This window comes from Sciurus carolinensis, chromosome 18 (genome assembly GCF_902686445.1).
Source record: "Sciurus carolinensis chromosome 18, mSciCar1.2, whole genome shotgun sequence".
Lineage (NCBI taxonomy): Eukaryota > Metazoa > Chordata > Mammalia > Rodentia > Sciuridae > Sciurus > Sciurus carolinensis.
Genome location: NC_062230.1, coordinates 21,734,176 through 21,758,968, shown reverse-complemented (window position 1 = coordinate 21,758,968; position 24,793 = coordinate 21,734,176).

The following is a 24,793-nucleotide window of genomic DNA, read 5'->3' as shown; positions in this document are numbered from 1 at the left end:
AATGTGGAAAAGATAGTCTCTCCAACAATGTTAAGGAAATTAGATGTCCTTGTGCCAGCAAAGGAAGTTGGGTGCTTATTTACCCCATATTCGAAAACCAAGTCAAAATGAATTAAAGACCTAAATATAAGAATTAATACTACAAAGCTTGGGAGAAAATATAGAGAATATCTTCAAGATATTAGATTTGGCAATGATTTCTTTAATATGATATCAAGATCACAGACAATGAAAGAAAAAAATAGATAAATTAGACTTTATTAAATTCAAAAACTTTTGCACAAATGACTCTATAAGAGAATTAAAAGGCAAATCACAGAATAAAAGAAAATGTTTTCATATTATATATAAAGAACTCCTACAATTCAAGAACAAAAATATAAACAATGATTTAAAATGGGCAAAGGATTTGATGTTCTTTAAAGAAGACACATGAATCACTAAGCACCTAAAAATGTGTTCACCATTAGTCTTTAGGGAAATGTCAATCAAAACCCTATGAGCTACCACCTCGCCCCCAGTGAGCATGGCTTCCATTAAGAAGAAAAGGGCAAGGCTGGAGGATGTGGAGAGGTTGGGGCTTGGTTCATTGCTGGTGGAAATGGAGAAGGAGCTGTTGCAGAGAAGAGCTTGCCAACTCCTCAGATAGAAAAAATCCGAATTACACTGTGACCCAGCAATTCCACTTCCGGGCACATACCCAGAACTGAAAGCAGGAACTTGAACAGGTATGTGTCCACCCACCTGCCTGGCAACGTCATTCACAAGCCCAAACTTGGAAGCAACCCTAGTGTCCATCGACAGATAAGCAGGTAAACACAATGTGGCATGCACACACAATGGAACATTATACAGCCTTAAAAAGGAGGGAATTTTGGCACATGTCCCAAGATGAATGGGCCTTGCCGATGTGCACTGAGTGAAATAAGTTCACCTAGAAAGGACAAATATGGTATGATTCATCTGACAAGAGGTTTCTAGAATAACCACGTTGGTTAAGACAAAAAGAGCTGGGAGAAGGGAAGGCATGTCGGTCCTCAATGGGTGCAGAGTTCAAGTTGGGAAGATGGAGAAGGTGCTGAAGAAGGATGGTGGCTGTCCGTGGCTGCTGACGCCACAAACCTCCAACATTTTAACACTTAAAAACAGTTGGAAGGCAGGACTCCTAAAGCTCAAGGAGTGAAACCAGATCAATTAGTGGGATGGAATCAAACTGAAACGCTTCTTCACAGCAAAGGAACCAGTCAAGAGCTTGAAGAGGGAGCTACAGAATGGGGAAAAGCCTTGTCCCCTGCACCTCAGATAGCGCACTGAGCTCCAGATATGTAATGAAGAACTCAAGAAACCTAACAGCAAAGCAACAAGTAACCCAACCAACGAAGGGGCTAAGGAACTGAATAGACACTTCGCAGAAGAAGAAATACAAATGGTCCATATAATGAGAAAATGTTCAGCATCTCTCGCAATTAGAGAAATGCAAATCAGAACTCAAAAAACTCTACATGAAGAATACAAATAATCCAATCAACAAATGGGCTAAGGAAATGAACAGACACTTCACAGAAGAAGATGTACAAGTAATCAACAGATATATGAAAAAATGTTCAACATCCCTAGTAATAAGGGAAATGCAAATCAAAACTACCCTAAGATTTCATCTCACCCCAATTAGAATGGCGATTATCAAGAATACAAGCAACAATAGGTGTTGGCGAGGATGTGGTGAAAAAGGCACATCATACATTGCTGGTGGGGTTGCAAATTAGTGCAGCCACTCTGGAAAGCAGTGTGGAGATTCCTCAGAAAGCTTGGAATGGAAACACCATTTGACCCAGCTATCCCACTCCTTGGCCTATACCCAAAGGACTTAAAATCAGCATACTACAGAGATACAGCCACATCAATGTTCATTGCTGCTCAATTCACCATAGCCAGATTGTGGAACCAATCTAGATGCCCTTCAGTTGATGAATGGATGAAGAAACTGTGGCATATTTATACAATGGAATATTACTCCGCAATGAAGAATGATAAAATTATGGCATTTACAGGCAAATGGATGAAATTGGAGAATATCATGCTAAGTGAGATAAGCCAATCTCAAAAAAACCAAAGGACGAATGATCTCGCTGATAAGCGGATGAGGACATATAATGGGGGGTGGGAGGGGTTAGCATTAGGTTTAGGGTTAGGTTTAGGGTTAGGGATAAGGAGAGGGGTAAGAATGAAGGAAAGAAGGACTGTATAGAGGGAAAAGAGGGGTGGGAGGGGTGGGGGGAAGGAAAAAAAAATAATCAAACATCATTGCCCTATGTAAACGTATGATTACACAAATGGTATGCCTTGACTCTATGTACAAATAGAGAAACAACATGTATCCCATTTGTATACAATAATTTAAAAAAATGGTTCAAGACAGAAATAAAGAGAAATTACAGTTTGTGTAAAAAAAAAAAAAAAAAAAGAAATGCAAATCAAAACCACACTGAGATTCCATCTCAGTCAGAATGGCAACGGTCAAGAATACAATCATAAGCCTCAGCGAGGATGTTGGGGGAGAGGCACACTTTTACATTGCTGGCGGGACTGCAGATTGGTGCAACCATTATGGAAAGCCGTGTGGAGAGTCCTCAGAAGACTTGGAATGGAACCACCATCTGACCCAGCTATCCCACTCCTCAGTTTATACACAAAGGACTTTAAATCAGCACACTACAGTGACACAGCCACATCAATGTTCAAAGCATCTCAATTCACAAGAACCCAACTATGGAACCAACCTAGGTGCCCTTCAATAGATGAATGGATAAAGAAAATGTGGTGTGTGTGTGTGTGTGTGTGTGTGTGTGTGTGTGTATACATACAATGGAATATTACTCTGTCATAAATAAGAATAAAATTATGGCATTTGCTGATAAATGGATGGAGTTAGAGAGTATCATGATAAGTGAAATAAGCCAATCCCAAAAAACCAAAGGTCAAGTGTTCTGTCTGATATGTGGATGCCAACTCACCATAGACCGGAGGGAGGGAGAAGAGGAGGTTCACTGGATTGGCCAGGGTGGCGTCAGGGGAAAGGAAGAGCAGATGAAATAGGAAAGACAGTGGAATGAATCGGACAGAACTTCCCTGTGTTCATCGATGAATACACAACCAGCGTAACTTCACATCACGTACCACAAGAATGGGACGTTATCCTCCACAAATGTATGATACGTCAAAACGCAGCCTTCTGTCATGTGTAACTAAAAAGAACAATTTTTTTGGTGGGGGTTGCTGGGGATCGAACCCAGGGCCTTATACTTACAAGGCAAGCACTCTACCAACTGAGCCATCTCCCCAGCCCCAAGAACAAATTTTAAAAATTTAAAAGCATACATATAAAAAATGGTTAGGGGACTGGTGTTGTGGCTCAGTGGTCGAGTGCTCACCTAGCACGTGTGAGGCACTGGGCTCCATCCTCAGCACCCCATGAAAATACATAAATAAATACATAAAGGTATTTTTTTTAAGTGGTTGGAATGGTCAATTTGGTTTTATATCTATTTGGGCGCAATTTATAAAATCTAGCTCCCTCAGAGGCTTTTGCATTCACCTGGGTATTTAAAAAAAAATTAAAATGAGGCTATCAAAAACAGATTTTAAAAGAGTGGGAAACGATAGTCACAAGGATTTTTTTTTAATCCTACCTTTTGTAAGAATGTGGAAAAATTGATACTCAGCAGATGGGAGGTGCGCGAGGATGTATTGGTTTAGAAGATCCTGGCCGCGTTGGGAATGATGAATGAAGAGGGGAGACGGGCAGATTTAAACATTCCCGAGGCTTCCGCCGAGGTCAGGGGCTGGTAGGCGATTCATCACTGCAGCAATCGATGCCCGGGAACGGGGTCCGCCAAGCCCCTCCTGCGCTTGCTCCTGCCAGGGGACCGGCCCTGGGGCAGCAGGTGAGGGGGGCGTGCGCGGCCAGGCCCAGTGACCTGCACGGGGGCAGGGACGTTGTACCTACTGCACCAAGGACGTTGCTCTGCCCTGGACCCAGTTTCTCCGCTCGGCTTCCAGGAGGCGCCTCACTGGGAGACGGGGACCTGGGACCCAGCTGGCTTAGGCGTCGTGGTCTGACCTGCTCCGGGGAAGCAGGGACCTTCCCTTCCTCTCTGTTCAGTAGGGATGCTGCTGACAAAGGCCACCGCTCAGGGAACCCTCTGTATTTTCCAAGCAGAAATGGAGGCCAGACCAAGTGACACACAAAGGACAGAGTAGGGGAGCCCCTGAGGGCCGAGCTGCATTTTAAACAGGGCGACTGGGGAGCTTCCTCAGAAAGGCAGCTTTGAGCTGAGGTCTAAAAGACCAGGAGAAGCAAGCCACAGGGCCCCTGGAAGGGAGGCATCCCACGGAGAGGGTTCTCCGAGGGAAACAGGGAGCCATGGAGGGTACTGAGCAGAGGAAGGGTGAACTCTGACCCGGGTTTCCCCAGAATCCCTCTGCCTGCTTTGTTGAGATGGAAGCAAAACACAGAAAAAGAAACAGGGAACCAGAGAGGGCAGGTAACTTGTTCAAGATCACACAGGATGATAGAGGCACTCAGGGGAAGCCAGAGGGGGACAAGACAGAGGTAGCCCAGAGCTGTCCCCTTCCAGACCGTGCGTGGAGCTCTCTGCAGGGGTGTCACAGAATCCCCAGTGCTGTCCTTGGGGACTCAAAACTGCTCCTGCACCCTGCCTGGCTCCCCCTCCCCTTCAGGGAGGGCACACAACCACCCATCCTGAGGAACCACCCACCTTCGACTTCTTAAATTTGAATTCAGTCAAGGAACAAGTTCAAAGAGGAAGTGGGATGTGACCTTTCAGCATTAACTTCAGTCAACAGAGAAAAGAAGAGCTGACATAAACCCATCCACGGTCCCTCCCCCCAACAGCCTGGGAAGTTCTCCAGGAACTCCCAAGACTGGATCATCCTCGGAGGTCACGGGGGGTTTACCATCGGTAAACCCTGAGTTTGAGTCTTGACTCTGCCACCTACTTGCTGATGATGTCAGTAGAATTACCCAGTGTCTTTGTCCTCATTCAGCTGTGAGAACTTCAGAGACTGAGTACCTTCTAAGACTGAGTATCTTCTGAAAGTAAGTACCTTCTAAGACTGAGTACCTTCTGAGATGACTGAGTACCTTCTGAGACTGAGTACCTTCTGAGATGACTGAGTACCTTCTGAGACTGAGTACCTTCTGAGATGACTGAGTACCTTCTGAGACTGAGTACCTTCTGAGATGACTGAGTACCTTCTGAGACTGCGTACCTTCTGAGATGACTGAGTACCTTCTGAGACTGAGTACCTTCTGAGATGACTGAGTACCTTCTGAGACTGAGTACCTTCTAAGAGAAAGATTTATCGGACCTGGCTCCCCACCTCTAAGTGTCTGTGGCTATTATCTCCTTTGCCTGGAATGCCCTTACATCTAAGGCCATCCCAAGAATTCCAACTATCTTCCAAAAATCAATTCAAAATCAAGACCAACCATGACCCAGGACAGATGAAGGTCCTCTCCTGGGTGTTTCCATGACGCTGACCCATCCTCCTATCACGTAGCAGAATCCATGGCGATTGCTTGCTGACCCACCATCTCCACCACCCCACGGTGTCTCCTGAGCGGGACAGGGTAACCTTCTCCTTCCTGCGTGCACAGTGATCAGCAGGTGGCTCTTGGTGCACGTTTGATGAAAGAATAAATGAGCAACCCAAATCACAGCTCTGTGTGTGCCTCAATATCCCCACTTGCTAAATGAGGAAATCGGACTAGATAATGACAGGTGTGACATTTCCCAACTCTGTGAAGTAGCATTTGGTCCACGGAGCCACTGGCAGGGGTTCAAAATAGATTTTTGTTTTGTTTTGGTTTTGTTTGGTACTAGGGATTGAACTCAGGGGCCCTCGACCACCGAGCCACATCCCCAGCCCTATGTTGTATTTTATTTAGAGACAGAGTCTCGCTAAGTTGCTGAGGCTGGGTTTAAACTCGCGATCCTCCTGCCTCAGCCTCCCGAGCTGCTGAGATTACAGGCGCGCGCCACCGCACCAGTCAAAATAGATTCTGCTGATCTCCTGAGTGGGGTGGGAACAGGATGGGATAAGTGGGACAAACACACACGTTTACCTCTTTCAGACACAACCTTTGGCACAACCAGGAGTGACTGACGTCCGTAACCTCAAAGTCCAAGGCTCCCAGGGTGGTGGTTCCGGGCAGGTCTCAGTGCAGGGCTCAGAGACACAGCCAGGACCTGCCTCGCCATCTCTCAGTTCACCTTCAGTGGCTGCTCAGATCCTCAGCGAGGGTCTCTCTATGTTGGGGCAAGATGGAAGCCCACGTCCCAGCTTCGTGTCTGACCTTGTGTAAATCCATTGGGGACGGTGAATCCACCTCCCCCGTGGCTCTTTTTGGGCCCCTGACTGGCCTCATCTGGCTCTGCTATCTGTCCCTGCACCCGTCATAAAGCCAGGGACCTATGATAGACCGTCACGTCCCTGGGTCACTTGATCTGCTCCAAGACACGGCGGGTAGGGCCCCCAACCCCCATGGGGGAAGAGAGAAAGACGTGACTCCCCAAAGGGAAATCAGGGTCTGATGGAGAGGAGGACGGTTCTGTGCCCTCCCCAGTCCCTGAGCTCCACGGGACCAGGACGTGGGGCACGGAAATCCCACCCCACCAGCAGTTCTGGAGGGAACCAGCTGCTCCCGCAGGAGGCAGGGAGACCGGATGAGCTCCCAGAACCCTCAGTCTTACCACCAAGCCCCGCACCCAATTCCACACAAGCACCTGTGGAGCTTCCATCCGGCCCACCCGTCAAGCCAGGAGTCCCAGGTCCCGACTCCCTGCCACCCCGGCTCAAAGGCCCAGTCTGGCTCCCTGGTCCAGTGCGCCACCATCAGCCGGCTCTCTAGATTCACCCGGTGCTCAGCACTTGACCTCCACACGGGGGTTACTGAATGGCGACCACCAACCTGGAATCCAGTCCCAAAGCAGACCGCTGTCCCCAGTTAAGGCTGCCTCCTCAGGCCTCTTTCTGCTGACCAGCTGGGTCACTAGGCTACAGCAGCGCCCAGGAGTACTTCCAAGCCCAGACCAAAGGGACACCCTCTCCCTTATCCATTCCCCACCACCAAACCTGTCTGAGTGCTTCCCACGGACCAAGTGCTGAGTGACCAGCCAAGAACACAACACCAAACATGACTAACACCTTCCTGGTTCCCCACGTTTTCAGGCTAGGGAACAAAGTGAGTACTTACCAGTTTCTCAAACATAAAATATTTTTAAATTTTAACCATGAGTGGTACTAGAAAAGAATGGGATAGGTTGCAATGAGAAGGTGCAACTTGCTCTGGAGGGCCCCTGGACCGTAAGTTGGGACTCAGCCAGGTAAAGAGAGCGGAGGTGAAGGAAGCAGCACACGCAAAGGCCCTGGGGCCAGAAAGAAGTTGGCAAAGTCCCTCGGCCCAAGAGCCAAGGGAAGAAGAACAGGCTGGGAGGTATATTTAAGTCAGTATTTTTCCAGATATAAACTTTTAAAAAAATTCTACATCTCATTTCATTAGAAATGGAAAAATCTCCATAAAGCAGCCAAGACTCATTTTTTTTTCCCTTTACCCTTTTTTCCCTATTCTCACAGAATTCAGACTTCAAACAGCCATTTCCTACACTGCCTCAGGCCGCCTCACCTGCAGCATCCCTGAAACTCTGCCAATTATACTGGTCCACTTATTCATTCTCCACTGACGAGGTTTCCGAAGAAGCAGGCCCGGGCGCCTCAGGGAACCGAGTGCGAAGCTGCACTGCTAGGCGGTGTGCTCTCCAGGAACCGCGGGCGGATCAAGTCCACGGAGGACATCTCACCCCTCCCTAAGCTGTTAACCCGCACGATCTGAATGTCTATCTCATTAAAAAAAAGGAAGAAGGACGTCCCTCCATGCAAGCTGTCACAGCGAGCGGGCCTGGTCCCTCTCTGTCGATGCTGCTTGAATACTGTCCACAGCACCAGCCAGATCCCCCGCCTGCCTGGCTGCTGTGGCGACCTCCATTATTTATGACAGAGCGTGAAATTGATTGTGGTGGAAAGATCCACACTGGAATCCAATGAACTCCTCAATTATGGCCGCACAAATAAATCTCTGTTTCCAGGTTCCCCCTGGGGAGCAGGCTTCTCACCTCGGGTTCAAGGTAATAGATATTTCTAGGTAGAAAGTACAGGTGACTCTATTGTAATGATTGCCCAGTTATAAGATTCCTGGGGTGAAGGGATTCTTTCTCTCCTTCTCGGCGCCCCCTCCTTGGGCGATGTGGGAGGAAGCGTGTTCCGGGCCTCTCCCCGTGGTGCACCCACACTGACTCCCCACCACTGAGTGACAGATATTTCCACGCTGCAGGCTGCGGTCATTTCCAATCCTTTTTCACAGGAAATATGCAGTGAGTGTTAATGGGGTTACAGAAAGATTAATAGAGCTTTCAGGGTGTTCAGGTCTGCCTGGTATTTCTTCTACACAAAGTCATCAGCTTAGGAAAATTTAATGATGAGACTTAACCCATTAAGACAACAAACAGACAACCTCCACCCGCTGTGGGCTTCATCTTATTTTCCTTCCAGATGAGACCAAGCCTTCCAGGCCAGGAGCGAGAGGCAGGGAGCTCATGGGGGCTGAAGGCTCACTGGGTGCCGGGAACAATGCTGAGTGCATTCAGAAACATCTGATATCCAAACCCCCTCATCTCAAGCCACCTTTGGCCCACAGATATATTCTGCTTGGTATGCCCAGCGGTTTGGGAAAATAAGAACTGGTGAACTTGGCCAAGTGCGGTGGTGCACGCCTATTATCCCAGCAGCTGGGGAGGCTGAGGCAGGAGGATGGAGAGTTCAAAGCCAGCCTCGGCAAAAGCAAGGCACTAAGCAACTCAGTGAGACCCTGTCTCTAAAGAAAATACAAAATAGGGCTGGGGATGTGGCTCAGGGGTTGAGTGCCCCTGAGTTCAACCCCCAGTACACCGTCTCCCCTCCAAAAAAAAAAAAAGAGAATTGGTGAACTTCACTTGCAAAATCTGGCTTTGCTTGAAAGAGCAAAGATCTGTCAGGATTCTGTGGCATCTCCTAGTGGCCCCAGCAGGTAGAAGTTGAGGAGTGCTGCCCCCTGGAGGTAGAAAGGGTAAGTACACTTTCCGCATGGCCGGGACCAGTTCATGTAACTCTGCACTTGAATGTGCCCAGATGCTTCCTAGGTCACTGAGCTGACCACTACTACCAAGACCTCCCCGCAGGAGCCATGACCATGTTGGTTGGCCCACATTGTCTGCCACAGTGTAGACAAGACCAGGTGAGTCTGTCCCAGAGTATACAGACTTTGGAACTTCAGGCAACCAGAATAAAAAAAAGTCTCAAGTCAAGTTGAAAATCTAAAAATATAAAAATATGTGCGTAAAACGTGTCTTTACTTTTTATTTCCATTGCCACATTTTAGAACCCCCTCCCGACATCCGGAATGGTCCATATCACACAGGTTGGTTTTGAACTGCCGGGGGTGGGGAGAGAGCAGGAAAAATCCACTCGGCTGTGGCACAGGGGACCCAAGGAACCGTCGAATTGTCTGGAGATATGAAGGAATTGACCTGTCACCGTGACCTTCCTCCGCCAACCCACATCCCAAACCCCTTCCGCCTTCCTGCCCGACCTTGGTGCTTGTGCTGCGTGGTGATTGGCGCCCGGGCAGGAAGTGTTTCTGGCTGTCTGCAGCAGAGCCCAGTGTCTGGCCGGGGTGTCCCTTGATCCTTCCCTGTGTCTGCCATCAACAGGTTCAGCGACTAGCCTCATTGTGCAACCCTGGGGACGGGGTTACTGTCACCTTTCTGTCACACTGGTCATCAGTTTGGGGAGCAATGACAGGATGAGATCGGGTTGGTTCCGATCCACGATGAAGTCACATACAGAATTCAAAATCAGAATCTAAATTGACTGGTGGGTAGACAATGATCTCATCACCTGTCACCTATCTAGCCTCCTTTAAAACCGTGTCCCAGTGAGTCCCCTCTTGCAGAAGCCTCCCGGGATCCGTGTACTTCCAAGCGAGACCAGCCCTGGCAGCTGGACCAAGGGTTTCAGCCTGAGGCCACGGTCCTCTTGCCGGGTTGGGAGGACAGTGTGGAGAGAATTCTCTCCATCGGGGTATCTCACGGGACAGGGTGGCACCCTGGACCAATCAAATCCTCTTCTCTGAGCCAGTTAAGGCTAAAGGAGTAAAGAGGAAATGGGTCTCTAGACCTCAGACTGTGGCACAGACCTGTTCTGCGCTCCAGAAGCCCGCCGTGGATCTCACGGTAACAACGACTCAGCTCCAGGAGAGTGACACGGCTCAGGAGTCAGACGCCTCCTGTCTGAGGTTTTTCCTCATCCGTCTGTGTCACCAGTGTGACCACCCAGGGAACCTAAGTCCCCCCAGCTCTCGGTCCTCTGAATGCTTACCTATCTGCCTAGCAGTGAGTTTGGTCCTTCGTGCGCTTTCTCCTTTACAGGTGTGTCTGAGATGTGCCAAAATTCCTGATACTTGCCGGGGGTGGAGGCGCGTGCCTGTCACCCCAAGTTCAAGGCCAGCCTCAGCAACTTAGCGAGGCCCTAAGCAACTTAGTGAGAACCTGTCTCAAATAAAAAAAAAAAAATTTAAAGAAAAAGAGCTGGGGCTGGGCTCCGTGGTTAAAGACCCCCGGGTTCAATCCCCGTACCAAAAACACCAAATCTGATTCTTGGTGACGTGTCCACACCTGAGTCCAGCTCCCCACGTCCATCTGCGAATGGAGCGGGAATCAGAGGAGCCCTCGGCTCAGAATCCACATTCTGCAACTTCAGACTCTGACAGCCTCTGCTGGCTCTGGCTGGTGCCGATGTCCCAAGAGCCCCCGTCCTGCCACCAGGACACGGAGCGCTGCTGACTTCTCCAGTGACGTCCCCAGCCGGGACAAGACCTCACAGGTTAAAGCAGCCAGGCGGAACTGGCTCCTGGAAGGTACTGACGCTGGCGCGAGTCACGCACATCCGTCCCGGTGAGGAAGAGGAGGCGCAGACGCTGTCAGGGTGGGCCCCGTGGCAACTGGTCCCCACACACACACACACACACACACACACACACACACAGTCCCAGGGCGAGGCAGAGCGGCAGGTGAAGACGGCCTCCGCCTTCCAGGGCTCCACGAACAAGCAGCCCCCTCTGAAAGCTGGCTCCTTACTGAGAGATGCTAGGTGGCCGCGCTACCAGCTCCAGTTTCCTGGCAGGTCTCACTGCCCAGGTGTCCTCCTGAAGTCTCCCGGATGTCCATGGCCTTCTCCATCAGAGCCCAACCTGCCAGGCCTCTCCCGAGCCAGCCACAGCGACCTCCCTCCACCCATGACCCCGAGGGCCCCAGAACTACCCACAGTGACCCCAGCAGAGAACGACCCTCTTCCCACTCTGGCTCCTGGTCTCCTCCACCCACAGGAAGCCTGGCTGGCCACAGTGTCCAAGGCCTTCCACGAACGCAGTTCCGTCCCTGTCTTCCCGCCTCCCTCACAGCACGCGAGAACATTTACATGATATATACATGCATAAAATATAAAACTACTGGGGCTGGGGAGATAGCTCAGTTGGTAGAGTGCTTGCCTTGCAAGCACAAGGCCCTGGGTTCGATCCCCAGCACCGCAAAAAAAAAAAAAAAAAAAAAATATATATATATATATATATATATATATATATATATATAAAACCACTATATAGGTATAGCTATATGAGTTTTATTCAGCCATAAAGAAGAACAAAATTATAACATTTGCAGGGAAATGGATGCGTCTGGAGAGCATCATGTTAAGTGACGAACGCCAGTTGAAAAAGACAACGGTTGCCGGTTCTACCTCACGGGTGGGAGCCAGAGAGAGAAAAGTTAAACAGCGATCTTGTGGAAATAGAAGGGAAACCAGCAGAGGAGAGGAAGGGGCCGGGGGAGGGGAGGGGAGGGGGAGGGAAGAGCCTGGGAAATGAAATCGGTCACCTCATGTGACGCACACGCGTGAATATGTGTGGATTTCACTATTACATATGATCATAATGCGCCCATTAAAAAAGAACATTTTTAAAAGCCCAGTAGTGGAAGATGCCGTCCTATCCCTAAACTCTGGTGTCCCCAGATCTCAGGCTCAGACCCAGAAGCACCGTTACCACCCCCCATGGCAGGAAGTTACCCATCTACAAGAAAGAGACTGATGATCGGAAGACTCAGGAGTGACTGCCCCCCAGGTTAGCAAAGGCATCATAACTCCAGGCGGGGACCTGCGGAATGTGAGTCACCTCTTTAAACATGCCCGCTGCCCCCAAGGGCAGAATCACAACCTCCCGGACCGGAGTCCCCTGTGCTTCTCCTTTGCTAGCAAAGCAATAAAACTTTTGCCATTTTCTCTCCAAACCTTGTCTTCATGATGGGATTGACGTCGGGGACAAGGACTGAGGGTTTGGTAGCCCTATCGAGCTGGGACAGGAGGCCTGAGCTCAGCTTTTCCAGCCATGCCCGTTTGCCATCTCCATTAGCCCTTTGCTGGCAAGTTTCAGGCTCAGAGCTGCAAAAGGCTGGTACCAGGCTTTTCCCGGAAGACCACGGAGAGCATCAGAGCATGGAGCTCAAAATGCCAGCTCGCCCTGCAAATGCCCACCTTGCTCACAAAGGCAAAGTCTAACCCCAAAGGGCAAAGATGTTCTATTTTTCAAATACGGAACCCAACACCCAGACAACAGCTTACTCTGGATCCCTTAGACCCACGCATCCTTCTGTGCACCCCATTACGATCAGTTCTGGATTTGTGACGAGTCCATTCCATTCATTTGCTGACAGTTCCAAGTCCTAGTTTGTTTGTCACACTAGTGTGGCAGACATTCATGCTGTTGGAAAATATTATTGGTTTCCTCCTTCAAAAGATGAAGCTCAGTCAGACGCAGGGGCCACGTCTGTAATCCCAGGAGACCCTGTCTTTAAATAAAAAAAAAATTTGAAAAAGGCCAGGGATGTGGCTCAGAGGTTAAGTGACTCTGGGTTTAATCCCTGGTTAAAAAAAAAAAAGACCCAGCTCACTGAACTTCCCAGCTCCTTCCACTTAAGTGGGGTCACGTGATTTCCTTTTGTCCAGTGAAATGTGGAAAGCCATTTGTGACGCCCAGCCACAAGTCTTCCAGACCCATTGTGGAATCCACCACATCTCCTTCCTGTCCCCAAGGGGCCACAAGCTCCATCAGTCATTCTGGGTGCTGGAGGGAGGGGGACCGGGGGACCAGCCCTACCAGGACCTCTGATGCCTTGAAGGACGCACAGAGTGAGCAAGTCACTCGTGACTGCAGCACAGCCTGGCCCCTCCTGGTGGATCGGTGGGTGTCCCAGAGGAAAATCACAGTCCCATGGACAGAAAAGCCAGCTCGCAAGTCACAATCGCTGGCCTAACATCAGAGCATCTAGCCCAGCCTCCGAGCTCCCTCCCGCACACACGCGTGATCGCACACGCCGCCCCTGCACCCGGGGACATCCTGGTGGCGGGAGGGCTGGGTCTGTAAGTGCACTTCTCTGAGGCCTTGAAGCGGCTCCCAGAGGCCCAGGGAAGGATGTGCAGCCCATCTGGAAAATTCATTGCGCTCTAGCCGAGCGATATGGCCCTATTCATCCTGGAGTCAGGAACCGCCCTGTGGGCAGCTGTATAAACTCCAAGGAAATGGGATATCGATCTGCAATCTCGAAACACACGCACACGCACACACACGCACACACACGCGCAGGGCCTCCTTCAAAGCCGAGGCTTCCAAGCTCTTTTTCACCAACACTGTCTTGCTCTTTTTCTCCTTTGGCCGCATGTTCGCTCTGTGTTAAGCAATGCTTCCTTTCTTCCAGTCAGGTGACACACCCTTTTCTTTCAACGACACTCCAGATTTTCGAGCCCAATCCTTGGTCATCAGAGTGGACCTCACCTCACCTCACTCTGTGTCCTGGGTCCACAATTCAATATGGTGTCCAAGCAATCCTGGGCGCCAGCCCTGGGAGAGTCTGACCGACGTCTGAGCTGGTGCCTGGAACCTGCATCTGGCAAATTCAGGTTCGGGGAGAGTCAGGGGTCCTATGAAGAAGTGCTCCTTTGGGAAGGACCAGTGTGTCCCCAAGTCCACTGGCCACTGATGACCTGGAGACACCATTGGCTCTCCTGGGTCCCACGACCCAAGACAGCCCAAGCCACCATCAACTACCTGTGCCAACACTCTGGCTGTTCCTGACTTTGGTCCTCCACCCTCAGTCCATGTTCCACCCTGTGTCCCCACATCCAGCATGCCAGCCCCCAGTGCAAAGTCCCCGAGAACCCCTGGCCTAGGTAAGCCATTGCCGAGCACCTACTCAGTATGAGGCAGGTGTCATTTTCAGCACTTTCCATTGAATCTCTTACTGAATCTCTACCAAATCCACAGGGTCTATTTGGAGTCCTGCCTTAAAGAAGAGAAACCTGAGAAGCAAGGAGCTTAAATGTCCCTCAGGCAAGTGGGAGGCTGAGCCCCAGTCCAGGCCCTCCTCCTTCCAGCGTGGCCCTGTCTCATCCTGAGGGCCTCATCCCAGGTGTGCAGACACGTCCGCCTGCACATCGAAGCTGTGTCTGCGTCTCCTGAAAATGGCCAGCCCTGGGGCGCGTGCTCACAGAGGGATTTACGCAGGTCCAGAAGGAGACTAGCAGGTGTATGGACAGGTCGCACCGTCCAGGAGAGGAGAGTGTGGGTTCTGGGTGGGCCTGTACCTGTGATCCCACTGATTCCTCATCCCATGCAGTGGAGGGCCAGAGTGGACCTCAGCAGTCCCCTTTGCCAGGACCAAGGGCATGACAGGGAGCGCCCCCTGGTGGCAGGGTGAGGACAGGCACCCACTTGACTCCAAAGCCCGTGACCTCAGCTGACATTTCACTCTCCTGCCTCCCGCCAATCTCAGGCTTGGCGGCATGAGCCTGCGGTCAGGGCCTGGCTGCCTCCCGCCTGAGTCCTCCCAACTCCACGCACAGAACCCCAGTCTCAGGTTCCCACCCAAGACTTGCCAGACAGTAAACATGGCGGCTCAGGCATCTCACTCTGGCTTGGAAAGCGATGTTCCTCGTGTTTGAAACACACTTCTCTTCCCTGTTCATGTGGGGAGTTCCACTTACTCAAAGCTCAGACCCAGCATCCTCTGTAAAGCCTTCCCTAATTCCTTTCCAGCCACCCAGAGCAAGGTTATTCTCCCCTCTCTTATGGCCATCTGCCCAGGAAACCCACACTGCAATGGTGGATTGATGAACTTGAACTCCCCTGTGTATCCGCAGAACCCAGCACAGGGTCTGGAACATTCTGTGCTCAATCAACTTTTCTTACAAGAATCATGACAAACCTAATGTGAAATCCAACCTCAAGTGTTTCCAAAATCCAAATATGTTTCAGGAGCTGAAAACATAATCTTGCATGGGAGAGTCAAAGCATTTATATCCCAAGTAGACAAAGATGTTTGTTAGCAAAATAAGTGGAAACGACCCAAATGACCACCAAGAGAGCAACTGGCAAATCAAATTTAAGTCATAAAATATAAAGGAATATTATACAGGTGGTAACAAAGAACCAAAGAACATTTATTCTGACATGAGAAAATGTTAAATAGAAAAAAGCATGTTCCAGATCTGTGGAGCATGATCACACTTAACAGTATGTCCATAAAATATGTATTAAACACAATTGTACTCATATAAAAATGTTTAATTTACCATTATATGTACCAAAATATTGAGTCAATTTCCCCCATGTGGGATTGGCAGATGTGATTCTTACTCTAATGAATTCTTTGATGATTTTATATTAGGAATATCTTTATTTTCTATATTTGTTTTTTAAAAAATAAAATGAAATCAGGAAGTGGCCCAGGTCAGAAACCTCCCAGAGGGTGAGTTCTGCAGGAAGAGGTGCCTGCACCCAGTGCTTTGCAAGCTCCCCTGGTCTGTGCTCGGCAGGCCCAGGGTGTCTGCCAGAGCCCAGCAGTGCAGGCACAGTCTGCTCTTCCCACCGGGGCCTCCGTGGAAGGGGTCATGAGCCTGCATCTGACCTTGCTTCCAGTCTCTGGTCAGAAGATGAGGTCCCCCAAAATAGAGTTCCACACTCCCCAGCAAACACGGGCCCCAGTTGAGGAAGGGGTTCTAGTAAGCAGTGGGCCTCAGGAGAGAGTAGGAAACATCAGACCCCCAGAGGAAAGCAGCGAAGATCTGTTAGGTGCCTGATTTGTGCCTAGGTCCTTTTAATCCATCGTATCTGCTTCCTCCAACAACCCTCTGGAGATGCAAGGTCATAGCCCCATTCTACAGATGGGGAAACTGAGACCCAGAAAGTCTGAGCAATCAGCCAAAAGGCATTCCATTAGTAAGAAAGAGAGTAAAGAGTGACTCCTGTTCTCTTGACAAATGTTTACTGAGATTCTTGAACACAGCAGGCACAGGGTTTGCCTGAGCAGCCAAAATGCTAGGTCCCAGTTCATGGCGAACTCACATTCTGCCTAACTCTGAAGTGGAAGCTCCTTCTCATAGCTTCGCTTGGTTAGGGTTTATGTTGCAGAAGGTCTGCTCTCCTAGGAGATCAGATCAGCCCAAGTCACTAAATGTTCTCCATCTTACCTCCAAAATAGTTCCAGGAAGAACTGCACCAGGTCTTGTAGATATCAGACCAAAAAAAAAAAAAAAAAAAAAAAAAAAAATCACACAGCTTTCCAAGGCAAAGGGTCTTGGAAAGTTGACAGTAAGTCCTGGCAAATATAAAAAGAAAGTCTCAATGTCAGCCAGGTTTCATAAACGGTAGAGTTCAAAAGCAGCAAAGATGAAATCCCTCTGACCCAGAAAAAGGATGACCCCTTGACCATCAAATCAAGTCCACTATCCTTGGCCTCTAGCTAGCTCTGACCTCAGCCTTCCCGCTGATCGCCCCTCCTCCTGATGGAGCAATACCCTGATGGGTTCTGACCAATGCCCAAGGGAGCCTTCTGCAGGGACCATTGCACAATTGTCAGACGATACCCCAGACTGCCTGCCCAGCACTCGAGGGACTGTGAGCTGACCTTCAGGTCTGGGGAGCGGAAACCACAGGAAGGTCCAGTCTTGTAGGGAGGAGGGCTGGAACCATCCCTCTGGTCGGCCATATTTTCCCGTCCGCCATCTTCCTAGTCACGTCCTCTGGACATGCTTTCTGACCTCTTATCTGTCTTCGAGTGAGAAACCCACATAGAGAGGTCCAGTGTAAGCAGGTGGGTTTTCTTCAAGTTCTAAACACTACAATGTATCATAAGACACAGCCACATCACACCCCCACGACACCTGCAGCACTGAACAAAATGTTTATAAAGTGACTCTTTGCTCTTTGCAAAGCTCTCTGTTTTCTGAGGTCTGACTGTGACTCATAAACTTGATTTCAAGACCCGCAGGGCAGTACCACCCTCAGACTGGAAAACATTTTGTCCTTGGTGAGGATGTTAACTCGCTCATCATGGGAAGGTGGCAAGTGACTCAGCTAAGCTCCAATTTCGTCATTTCAGGTTTGAAAGATACTCTTTCAGGTAGCATATGATGCTGTGAGAATTCAAGAAGAAAATGCTTATAAAACTCGACAACGCCAGACGTGACGTACGTGGTCGATAAACAGAAGTTCCCATTGTAACTATTTTATTTGCAAATCTCTCTGATCTGGGCACTTGCCACTCCTCTTAAGATCAGTGAGAATCATATTTATGTGCTTATAACCAAATGGTGTTATCGTCATTGGCTGAGACTGACTTTGCTGTCAATCAAAACACCCTCAATCCTTTATAAGCACGGACTGTTCTTCCGCCTACATTTTCCCATGCCGTAGGTGTGTCAGGAATGCTCTGAACCTAAAGGTTTGCCCTCACATTTGTAGGGCTGAGTCGGATTGCATCTCGTCCATTTCTGTCTAGCATCGTTTGGAAACCCAAGCTGATGCACCAGGTGGCAGAAACCCTCAGTATGCACTTTGGGACACAAAACCACAATCCATCCCATCTCTTTCCCAGAGTAACTTGTAGTTTTCCAAGCACTTACAAAGATTTTTATAAAGGCCGGGGGAGATGCCATTTTTCCCATTTTACAAAATGAGAAGCTATTTCATTTAGCGTGCATTGAAAACTTGCACGAGAAAAACCTTGCTAATTGGTGATAGGACCCAGACAAACAGCTCTGTCTCCCAAACACAAGGCTATTGTCTCTGGACACACTGCACACCTCAAGCCCTCGCTTGGGGATCTGAGGCCAAGTTCAGAGCAGCAAAAGTGGGTCTGTAAGAGAGAGAGTGACTGCAAGTGTCTGGTTTTATTCCAAGACCTAGTGGGATCATTTTGTCCCCCAAGAGCACCTACCTATGCTGACCGGAAAAAGCACAACGCTACCTCACTTATTAAATACTCACTTTCTCTGCCTCCTCAAGGTTCAGGTATCTGTTATCCCTCCGCCCCTGGTCACCAGAGGTGGCAGGTCTGACCCTCTCGTCGACATGGCTTTAAAACAAAATTTGCATTTGGTCCCAAAGAAGAGAATAAAACGTCTGAAGTTCAAAATCTTCAAGATCACCCCTATGGACAGATGACACGCCATGTTATCAGGAGCACAAGTTTTGGAGCAAAGTCCGGATTGGGCTGCTGGCTCTCGTACCTGCCCTGGTGTGTGACCCTGAGCGTGCCGCTCGCCTTTGTGTCTGCATTTGCAGAGCAGGACTAGCACTGCTTTGTGGCTATTCTAAGGCAGAGGGCTACCAATGTACTGTGTGACAGGAGAATCTGCCGGACACCGCAGGCAGAGCCCGGGACGGGATTCTAAGACGGGAAGAGCCCCCGGAAAGGGGGCGCGGGAGGCAAGAGGACAGGATGGAAGAAGAAAGAGAAGTGAGACGATGCTTCAGCCTGGCCCTGAAGGCTGCTCTGGACCACACACTGAGCCACAGAGCTGGTCCCAAACCGGGCCCAGGGACCAGCCTGTGCCAGGGAGCCATTGGGTACAGGTGCTCCCTGTAGCAGGAGCAGGTAACGTAGTCCCTATTCAGTGAGGGGAGGGTCCTGCTCAGCCAGGGAGGGTCCTGCTCAGCCAGGGGAGGTTGCTACTCAGCCAGGGAGGGTCCTGCTCAGCCAGGGAGGCTCCTGCTCAGCCAGGGAGGGTCCTGCTCAGCCAGGGAGCGTCCTGCTCAGCCAGAGGACGTGGCCCCTATTCAATCAGGGGACAACTGAGAGTGCTTAGAAGCCATCAAGCGTAGCAGCTGCAGCTGCCAGTGAAGGGATTCTTGTCCTGGGCCAAGAGTGTCCACTTGCAAGACAGAACCTGGCTAACCTAGCCAGTTTCACATCCCGTGGCCAAAACAACCGCGCGTTCTCAGGCATCTGTTTCCAGCCCCAAGGCCCGATGTGCTAGAGACCCGGTCTGCAGCGACGACGCCATGCCCTCCTCCGATGTGGAAACCAAACGCCCCAAGGGTCCAGCCTCAGAGAGCGGGGCGGACTCGAACAGCGTGTTTTGACAGGGACAGCTGCTTCCCCGGGGGAATTCACCGCGCGAAGGCCAAGGCGCGGTTTAAGAAGTCAACATGCAGGACGGATCCATTTTTTAAAGCTTGACGCGTAAAGCTGGGCACGCAGACTGGTTCTGCGGAAAGAGCGGTTTTTCAGGCGACTTTTCTTGGCCCTTCTGGTGCCGCACAAAACTGGAGGGGGGTTCCCCAGAGTCCCCGGTGCCATGCGCTCCTGCTGTCTCTGGGGACCAGACTTCAGCCCACCAAAGAGCTGCCGATGCCGGACCCGCTGCTGGCAGGTGAGAAAGGAGAGCCACCGTCTCCTCACTCATCTGACACCATCTGTATGCCGGTGACGCTGAAGGGCCCGGTGAGGACCCTCCCCGAACGTCAGCCCTGAGCATCCGAGAGCCGGGGTCTCACGGGCTCTCAAAGTCCTCAGGACCTAATGGACTCAGTCCCCGACATCGGCACGTGGCCACTCCGTCCTCTCAGGTGCTCAGGTCCACACCAGGCCACCCTCTCCCTCCCTCGCTCTCGCAGAGCTCGGACCCAAGGTCCAGCAGCTCTGCCTGCCCCACCTTCACAACACCCGACTGACCGCACCGTGCGTCTCCCAGGCCCAAGGTGCCACCATGCCAACACCTGGGTTTCTGCCTCAGCCTCCCCCGTTCCTGTCCCTGTGCTGGACACAGTCAGTGATCACAGCATCCCCGGCCCGGAGTCCTCCACAGGCTCACGGTCTTGCCTAAGGGGCAGCTCATTGCTAACAGGGTCCCACAAGGTCTTCCCTGGGCTCCTGCCTTGTTACCTCCCCGATGTCCCCAGCCCCTGCCCTCCCACACGCACCAGCTCCTTGTCTTTTCCCAGCGTACCCAGCATGCTCTGGCCTCGGAGCTTCCGTTCTGCTGTTCCCTAAGCCAGGAACACTCTTCCTTGGTTACCAGTGCGGTTACTTCCTTGGGGTTTTCCCCCAAATGCCGCCTTCGGCACCACGGTTTCCTGGCCATTCTACTTACCTCGCAACTCACTCCCCAGCCCATTGCCCACCCTGCTTTTCTGCTGGTCTCCCTGTAAAAGGCTCTTTCTCCTCTCGTTCCATCTGCTATCTGCTTCCCCACTGGACCGCAGGCTCCAGGGAGCCCTGAAGGTCTGTCCACTTTTCTTCCCCTACTGTCTCCCCGGCATCAAAAACAGTGTCTGGGCCGCACACAGTGGTGAACGGCTATGATCCCAGCGGCTCTGGAGGCTAAGGCAGGAGGATCACGAGTTCAAAGTCAGCCTCGGCAACTTAGTGAGACTCCATCTCTAAATAAAAATACAAAATAAGGCTGGGGGTGTGGCTCAGTGATCAAGTGCCCCTGGTAACTCCCACCACCAAAAAAAAAATAGTGTCTGGTATATAGTCCACACTTGGTAACTATTTCCTCAATAAACAGACAGACGAATCTTACTTAAACATTTCTTTGTAACTCAATTCCTTTCTTAACGTAATTCATTTCTAAGGGAAATATATATATATGTGTGTGTGTGTGTGTGTGTGTGTGTGTGTGTATCTGAACTATAAATGAACCAGCATCCCACATCATAAAGAGACGTCACCCAGAGAAAGGTCTACAATAAAAAGAAAATTCTATGATGAAATCTAGCTAGATATTGTTACCAGCCCGATCTCTTAAGCCTCCAGAATAATCTCTCTTCTCTAAAAAGGGAAGTCAGCAAGGGCTTCAAGCACCAAACCGAGATTGCTTTTAACGAATCAAAAGAGCCAATAAAGAATGGAAAGATAAACAGCTTTCAAACTCTCAGATTCAGCTTCAGCTCTTCTAGGGCCCGCATACCTCCTGAACATCTCCTCTACCCCTCCTAAATATGGAGCATCCCACACTCCCGGAAGCAAAAAAATAGATATTAATGACCTTCAATTTTCTGAGCATCAGTTCCTCCCCCGGTTTCCCGGGGACGTGGAGAGGGCAAGTCCATTTTCTCAACCACGTGAGTCAAATTCACCACGGTCACTTCCCTCGTGCTCTCACGTAGACCATACCCAAGCTGTCAGATAAAACCGCGATTACCACGTGCAACACCTCTTGTCTGAGTTAATCAGTGGGGAGGCGCTGACGGCCGCTGTACATGGATTCTGCCCCGGAGAAATTGAGAATGCGGTCGGGAGATGAGAAAGCAGGCGGGTAATCGACATGCACCTAATGAAGGGTAGCAAGTTGTCAATGCCACAAGGAGAACTCAGATCACGTGCTCTGGAGCCTGATAGGAGGGAGACGGAGGTTCAGCAAGGAATCGTCCACGGGCGGACATGCACTTCCCCCAGCACCCCGATAGCCTGGGTTGGACGTAGGACGTGCTCTGTCCAGGGAGGCGTGAGTGGGAGGGACCGCGGGAGAACGCAAAATCAAGGCGTTAAGACACAGCCCCCTCGGCTCAGCCCCTGCCGCGGTCCAGTGTCTCGCTCCAGAGAGCATGGCTCAGTTAGCCATGGCCCGTCCAGCCTGAGACTGAGAAGGGAGCGCCTGGAACACGTGACTGCCCGCGCCACCGCTACAAACGCTGATGCAAGAAACAAATGTGGGCTTTGCAGCTCTTTGCTCCATGGCACCATTGTGTGGAGAGCCAGGAAGAGGAGGTGACTTTGGGAATTCGTCAGGGACACCTCCTTATCGGAGGGGGCACTGAGGGGCTGGCAGCCCCCACACCTTGCTCCAAGGGATCTTCCTGGATTGCAAACCAGCAGGTCCCAGAAAGTCTCACAGAGGACTGAGCCAGGGATGGAGAATCCCCCAAGCCTGCCAAGGACCTCAGGGCCCACGGGCGGTTCGGAAAGCAGCAAGAAGCTGATGAGGTGTCTTCCTCAGGATCGGGGCTCTGGGTGGCTCCCGGGTGGTGTGCTTGTTTGTGTGGTTTTAGATGAACTTGCTCTGCTTCCTCTGCACCAGTGTGGGGCTTCAGGACTCTGGTCTCAGCGGTCCTCTGCCCTCTGCTGCTCATTCTTTCTGGGAAATCTGCCACAGTCCTGATCCAGGCTCCATGATCAGCCCTCTCACTAATGTGTCCCCTCTGGAACTGGTAAGCATCCGTCCTAGTCGGGCATGGTGGTGCATGCCTGTAATCCCAGCGGCTCAGGAGGCTGAGGCAGGAGGATGGCGAGTTTGAGGCCAGCCTCAGCAACTTAGTGAGGGCCTAAGCAACTGAGCAAGACTTTGTCTCAAAATAAAAAATAAGAAAAGGGCCAGGGATGTGACTCAATGGTTGAGTGCGCCTGGGTTGGATCCCCAGTACCAAGACAGAGAGAGAGAGAAAGAGAGAGAGAGAGTCCTAAGTTGAGTGTCCCCCAAAACAGAGCCGAGATAAAGACTCCATGCAGGGAATTTGAGAGGCATGTTGGAGAAAGCAGGAGAGAGTTATGACTAGTGGACAGCTGGGTCTCGGTCCCACCTGGGACTCTGAAAGGACCTGAACTGAACGCCCCTTGGAGCTGTCCCTCCAGAGGCTGGGGAGCCTCGTCCACCACTCCCGTCTCCCTGGAGGTTAACTCCACTTCCTGTCGCACCAGCACTGAACTGAGGCAGCAAACCCCAGAAACAGCAGCTCCTGCAGGCCCTGGGCCGGGAGCTGTCCACCTCCCTGTGCTGAAATCGAATGTGTCTGGGGACGCAGCTCGGTGCATGGCACAGGTCTGCTAGGAGTAGCAAAAACAGACACAGACAAGCCTGCCCAGCACAGGGCTTTGTCCTGAGCCGCCAGACGGACAACCTTCAGCTCCGCTCAACGTGCTCCAAACTCCATCTCCTCCTCTTGGCCCAAATTCCTGAACGTGCAAAGTGGCCCACCAGCCTCTCCATTTTTGAAACTTCAAAGGGGTCAGCCATTTCGCTCACTTCCTCGCCTCTCACGTCAAAACTGGCTTCTGGCTTCAAACACGTTTTCCCCTGGCCACCCCCGCCCCCATTCCGGCAGCCGCCCCTCCCCCGCCGCCCCTCGGCGCTCCCTGCGCATGCTCTGAAACACGCTTGCGCACCGAGCTGAGGTGCTTGTGTCTGCTTCCTGTGCCTGAAAGGTAGGTTCTTCCTCTTGGTTCACCCCTGTCTCTCCAGCGCCTAGAACAGTACCAAGTACACAGTAGGTGCTCAATAGGTGTCTGTGGAATGAACAAGTAACTAACAGGGAGAAATTCCCACGAAGGTCATAGGGCGGTCATGGGGGCAGAAGCAAGTGAGAAACCTGTCAATCCGTGGTCACTGTGTCTGCCCCTTTCTGACTGGTCCCGCCATGGGTGAAGCATTAGGCCGGAGCCTACACACCAGACCTGCAGGGATCAGAGGAAAACCATTCTGTTCTTGTAATCACTGAGGTTCAGCACGTCATTCACTTTGTTTTTGTTGTTGTTGTTGTTATTTGTTTGTTTGTTTGTTTGTTGTTCCTGCACGATTTTGCATGTAAGTAAACTATCCGGGAAAAGATCAACCCATCTTTTGCAGGGAGGTGGCACACACCTGTGATCCCAGCAGCTCAGGAGGCTGAGGCAGGAGGATCGTGAGTTCAAAGCTGGCCTCAACAGGGCAGAGGCACTAAGCAACTCAGTGAGACCCTGTCTCTAAATAAAATATGAAATAGGTCTGGGGATGTGGCTCAGGGGTCCAGTGCCCCTGGGTTCAATCCCTGGTACCAAAAAAAAAAAAAATTCGACCCATCAGTTACCCTAACTCCAGCTCTGTCTTGGTCCCTCCACCAGCTCCCCACTCCTCTCCAGAGGGGGCCTCCCTGCCTCACCCCCAAGCTCCTCAAGGACACTGGCCATCAATACTGGCCCCAGGGGCACATTTCTCTTGCTGGTGTAGCCAGAATTTCCTCCCTGAGAGCAGGACATAAAGATTAACTAGGTGAGGACATTTTTCCCTTGGCTCTGAAGCTTGGGACATTTGTCTGATCTAGCACATATTCTCCAGGAGACAGGCTAAATTAAAATACTAATGGACTGCTGTATTTAAAATATATTTACCAATGATGAACAGCTTGGTAGGTGATGTATGCTTCAATAATTTCTTATTACAACGTGGGGAAACCTCAATAAATATTCTCAGGGTAATTAGTGGGTGTTTATTTAACATGTGGCTGCGTTTTTCCTGCACACCCAGAAGGGTGTCAGTGGTGAGAGCCAGGCCCTTCCTGGGTGCAGAGGGACCGAGCTCTGGAGCAGGC